The following is a 5,477-nucleotide window of genomic DNA, read 5'->3' on the forward strand; positions in this document are numbered from 1 at the left end:
CAATTTTCTTATTTGTAAAATAGGACTAATAATACCATCTCTTTCCTCAGATTGTTGTGAGCCTTAAGTTACAGTATACACATTAAACATTCAGCAGGGTACCGTATTTTGCTGTGTATAATGCTTGTTTTTTTGCCCAGATTTTTGAGGGAAAAATAAAGGTACACTTTATTCATAGGTAGTATAGCTCGGGAATGAGGAAGTTAAAGCCCAGTGAGCCTTCTGAGACCGCTCCACCCTCCTGCCTGGGACCACCAGGTGCATGGGGTTCCAGGAGGATCCGGGATATGGTAGGAGCAGGCCAGAGTGGCCTCCAGTGAGTACTGTGATCAGGGCAGAGGGTGGTGAAGGGACTGGTGAGGGGGGGCATGGCTGTGCAGGGAGAGGGCCAAAGCCTGAGGCCTAATCGCATGGAGGGTACCAGGAGCCCTGAACAGGCTCCAGAGACCTGTCTGCTGCCTATGGGCTTAGCTGTCTTAGAAGTTCCTGTCCCATAGGCCTCACACGTGGCTATCTTGGCCACAGTCCTTGATGTGGTATGGAGGGGAGAGATCTCAGGAGAAAGAGAAGGGGCAGACTTCACAGAGCATGTGGCTGTGCAAACGCAGTGTGTTCTGCACTTTTACCAGGGGAAGATTAGCCCTCCCCAAGACATGTCTCTTTAGGCTGAGAGCTAGCCACTTTCTTGAGGGATGTTTTCCCAAACATTTAGTCCACAAATATGGATGGGCATTATACACAGGAGCATATTTTACACGACGAAATATGGTATCTAACCAGGACAAAATAAGAAAACTGCCAAGGTAATGATGGCAAGGATGATGGAAGTTTAAAAAAGTAAGAGGACTCATCAGAACTCTGACAAGAACTGCAAATAGCAGCTACAAACTTTAGAAAGAAGAGGTAGAGTCTCACTTAATTCCCAAGAAAACACTTTGCAACTTATTCAAGGTTTGAGTCTAAGTCTCTCAAAACCCCACGCAGTCAGTACAATGCAGAATGATATCTCATGCTGGTGGATAGCTCGCTGTAAAATCCTTCACACACTTACATCACGGCAGAACAAGGGAAACAGATCAGAGGAGAGTGACAACAGTCGGAACAGTAGGGGAGGCAAACACACATCAAGGTCTGTGTATAATTTTGATACAATATGGGTCAAGATCTAATACTATTGCAATGATGATGAGAGGTAACCTTGACAACCTGGCTGATGCCAGTGCTGGAAGGATAAGAGATTAACAGGGAGAAATAGAAAATCTGGGGTGTTTTCTTGGTTCACTGCTAGCTCATAGCTTTTGCTTTGCAGAAAATTTCTTATAACTTATAAACCAAGACATCTATTACTTAATCAACAAACACCTATTAAATACCAGAAATATGCCAAGACAAAAGGCCCTGGGCATATAGAGATCTCCTGTCCACCAAGCCTCTCAGGGAGAACATTCCTATGTACAACCACGTAGGTTCCAACTCAACCCACACAGGAGTAACCCCACAAGCTCAGTAGTCACATGAGACCATCCAAGGGAGTGATTAATTTTGTTTTTTTTATATATTTTTTTATACTTCTTTTTTTTCATTAAATCATAGCTGTGTACTGTACACAGAAGTATTTTGATTGGGATGAGGCTAATAAAAACACTAACCGTAATAATAGTGGTGATCATAATAATAAACAGGCGAGGTTTTGCTGTGGGAGCCAACACTCTCCAAATCTTAGTGGCTCAATGTAGTCACTGAGCTTCTCACTCTGACTCTAACAGGGTGAGCACACCCCCCTCGTGCATGGGGTCTTTCATGCTGCGAGTGATGGAGCTGCTTGGGTCGCCCATAAATTCCACATGCACCTGTGTGCACTGTCCTTGTGGCCAGTCCTGCCTAGCACCTGAGGGACTCTGGCCAGCTTGATTGGCTGCACAGGGCTGGTGTCTATGATGGTGGCATGGTAATGGTCGGCTGGACGGAGAGTGCGAGTTTATTTCTTGATCATGTTTCGTGTGCACGTAGGTAGGCAGGGGACCCTGCCTCCTGTAACCATGGAACACTGACTGCCACTGTGGAGCAGCAAGGCAGAGGAAGAGAGCACAGAGGATTGAGAGCTGGCCTTCCATGACACTTGCAGTTGGGCTCACTGGTCAGGGTTGAGACTAGGGTGAGGATGGTCTCATGTGATTATTGAGCTTGTGGGGTTACTCCTGTGTGGGTTGAGTCGGAACCTACGTGGTTGTACATAGGAATGTTCTCCCTGAGAGGCTTGGTGGACAGGAGATCTCTATATGCCCAGGGCCTTTTGTCTTGGCATATTTCTGGTATTTAATAGGTGTTTGTTGATTAAGTAATAGATGTCTTGGTTTATAAGTTATAAGAAATTTTCTGCAAAGCAAAAGCTATGAGCTAGCAGTGAACCAAGAAAACACCCCAGATTTCTATTTCTCCCTGTTAATCTCTTGTCCTTCCAGCATGAAGGATATCCTTCCCCAAACATGAAATCTTAGGAGGCGCTTGCCCCTGTGGTCATGCAGGTGTAGGGTTGGCACTTATGGGGCCCCGTTGAAAAGGGCTCCTTATATTTTTCACCTTAAGCACCTCACTTGTGTCATCCTGGTCCCGGCTTAACGGAAAGGTGGTTAGGAAATGTCATGTGTTCGTGTTGAGCTAGGGGAGGTCACTTGGACCTCGGGAAAACCTGATGGAAACCATCTGAAACCTCAAATTCATCTGTGACACTTCTTTTGTTCCTCTTTCCCCCACGTTTCTGACCCAGGCAGTCACTAAGCCTTGGGATTATAACAAAAGTGCTAACACGTCAGGCTCTTACTGTTCATCAAGTATTATGCTACGCACCCTTATGCTCAGCAATTCATTTACTCATTTCTTACAACCTTAAAAACCCTGTTACTATTTCAATTTTTAAAATGAGAAAACTGATGCTTAGAGAAATTGAGTAACTTGCCCAAGGTCTTCACTTATAAGATACAAATATTTAATATTCCAAATGTATGGATAGCTGAAACAAAGAATACTGACTTGCAACTTCATGGAAGTAAACATAGGCATTGTCGTCAATGATTTTCAGCATATGTCACTGCGATGGGGTTTTTATCCCTGTGATTTTCTTTCGGGTTTTCACATGAGAAAGCAGTACCGATCATTATTAGCAGGTGTAGCATATGAAATGGTGGTCAAATAGATCTTTAATAGGATGTATGATTAGGGCAACTCCCTTGCTCTCCATTTAGCCAAACATCAAATAAGGAGCTGAATCAGATCCCCTAAGGCCATCTCCGGGATTGATATTACAAAATTACAGAGACAGGGGAGGTACGGAAGGAAAATATTTTTAAAAACATAAAAATAGTCTTTCAAAAAGCATGAACTGATAGCTCAAAGAAAATAGATAAAACCTGACCACTAATATTGACACAGATTTATCATATTTCTAGCACGGAGACATAAAACCATTCCTTAATCAGACAAAAATGTGAACTTAATTGGCAATAGAGCGAGAGTTTCACATGTTAATTTGGCAGTGATTGAGTTTTCTTTGATCAAAATGTTAAAGTGTTTATTTTGGGTTTGTTGTACAGAAAATATAGAAAGAGTGTGAATAGAGCTAAAAGTTTGACTCCTCCTGAGGCCACTCGGGGCAGCCACAGATGGCCTGAAATGCTGACAGACTGTGAAGGCAGAGACGGTAAATGTTCTTCACAAAGGAACTGGGGCAGAACGTCTTAGTTTAATTAAGGAGGGGGAGCGTTGTGAAGCAGTCATTAAGGATGAAGTCATGTACACCAGTACACACAAAATACTTTGCCTTTACATCTTGTTTTTTTTTTTTTTTCTGGAAACATCTGGCAAAAACATGCCAAGGAAAGAAAACTTTTCTGGTTTTTTGTGCAGCAGGATCTTGCTGTGAAGTGACGTGAGAACTTGAGCTAATTACAGGATGTCTGTAAAAGAAAAGGGCTAGCTTTATATTTTAGACCCATTTTTCTCCCTACAGGGTAGACTGTCTAATGTAAAAGCAGTGGTATGCTGTGGAAAGTAAGTGTGGGGTAGGAAAGAAGGAACTGCGTCCAGTAGCTAATACTGGACCACGAGGCTATTAAAATAGCATTCACTTTATGCTTGCTTTTCTAAGTGTGCCCGGAGAAAAACAGACACCTCTGAAACCTGTGTGGTAAAGACCCCAAAACGATATATTTTCTTATGTTTAAAATGTTGCAGATCTTTTATTAAAAGTGTTCCTGCTATTGTCCTGCATAGAAGTAAATCATGCACATCTTGGAATGTTATTTTGTATTTATTTTTAAGGCCACAGCATCCCCAAAACTCTTCTGAAACTTCTTTCTCGATTTCCCTTTAGCTCCTTTTGCCTTTCCCTACAATACTACATTTATGTCATCTCTGGTCCAGAATTCTGTAGACTCTTCAGCCTAAAAAAGCAAAAGAAAAGGAAATTTGGGTACAGCCTGGTCCTAATCTCTTGGAGCATCCCGTGTGGCCCTCCCGTAATGGCACAAAATGTCAAGACTGGAGTGATGGCACCTGGGAAGTCAAGACGTCCCCAGCCTGCTAACAACCTCTCTGAAAGGATTATGGTTTGATTCAGGCAGAGTGATACTTAATCCCTTTGGCCTCTTCCTGTAGGAACAAGATGCTTAAAATCAGCTAGAGGGGAATTTCCTTTTTCTGACTATCTTCAGGAGCCAATTAAATGAAAAAGGTGGGCGTCCCCCCATCTCCAGAATTTGGAGGAATTTTTTTAAAGGTTCTTTATAAAGGACACAGCCAGTCATTATCTACTTGTGTGTCACAAATCTGTGAGTATCACCTCACTGTTATGTACCCGGCTGAGCCTTGCGGGTCAGGGACTTGGGGAATCTGGCTACCGCAAGCCAGTCTTCTAGGGAGCAGGCTGTACCTTGCCCAGGTCTCTTGCAGCTTCCTACCATTCCCTACCACTTCCTACCACTTCCCTCCTCTCCCTGCTGTCTCCCCCAAACTGAAACCATGCCATCTGCCATTTACTATCATTTTTGCGGTGTTGGTTTTCTTCTTAAAGCTGAGAACTATTTATCTATCATAAATGGAAAAATTGTGATGAGGTGGTGAGGCTTTTCTGCCCTCTGCCTGTTCCCCTTGAGTTTTTTTCATTTGCAATCTTTGCAAGAGGACTATAAATTCCCTGAGGGCCACAATTGTGTCTGTTTTGCTCATCATTGATTTTTTTAGACCCTGTAACTATTTCTTCCACGTAGTACATGCTCAATAATTTCACCTGTCAAGCGCATGAAAGGATGTCCCTACTTTGGCCAAGCATTGCACTAGTCTCTTTGAGTTTAGATTTGAATGAGACACTGGTCTGCCTATAAAACCTGGCTAAAGGACTGATCTTTCAACATGCCTGTCATTCTTAAGGCTTAACACAAATAAATAGAAATAGGAGTTCCCATCAAAGATCTGGTTTAGGA

General features: G+C 42.9%; 1 pseudogene; it reads right to left on the reverse strand.

Annotated features, from left to right (window-relative positions):
* Nucleotides 1–1,736: 1,736 nt before the first annotated feature.
* On the reverse strand, nt 1,737–4,958 carry LOC128568525 (40S ribosomal protein S28-like; annotated as a pseudogene).
* Nucleotides 4,959–5,477: the final 519 nt, after the last annotated feature.

The sequence above is a fragment of the Nycticebus coucang genome, chromosome 17, assembly GCF_027406575.1.
Source record: "Nycticebus coucang isolate mNycCou1 chromosome 17, mNycCou1.pri, whole genome shotgun sequence".
NCBI lineage: Eukaryota > Metazoa > Chordata > Mammalia > Primates > Lorisidae > Nycticebus > Nycticebus coucang.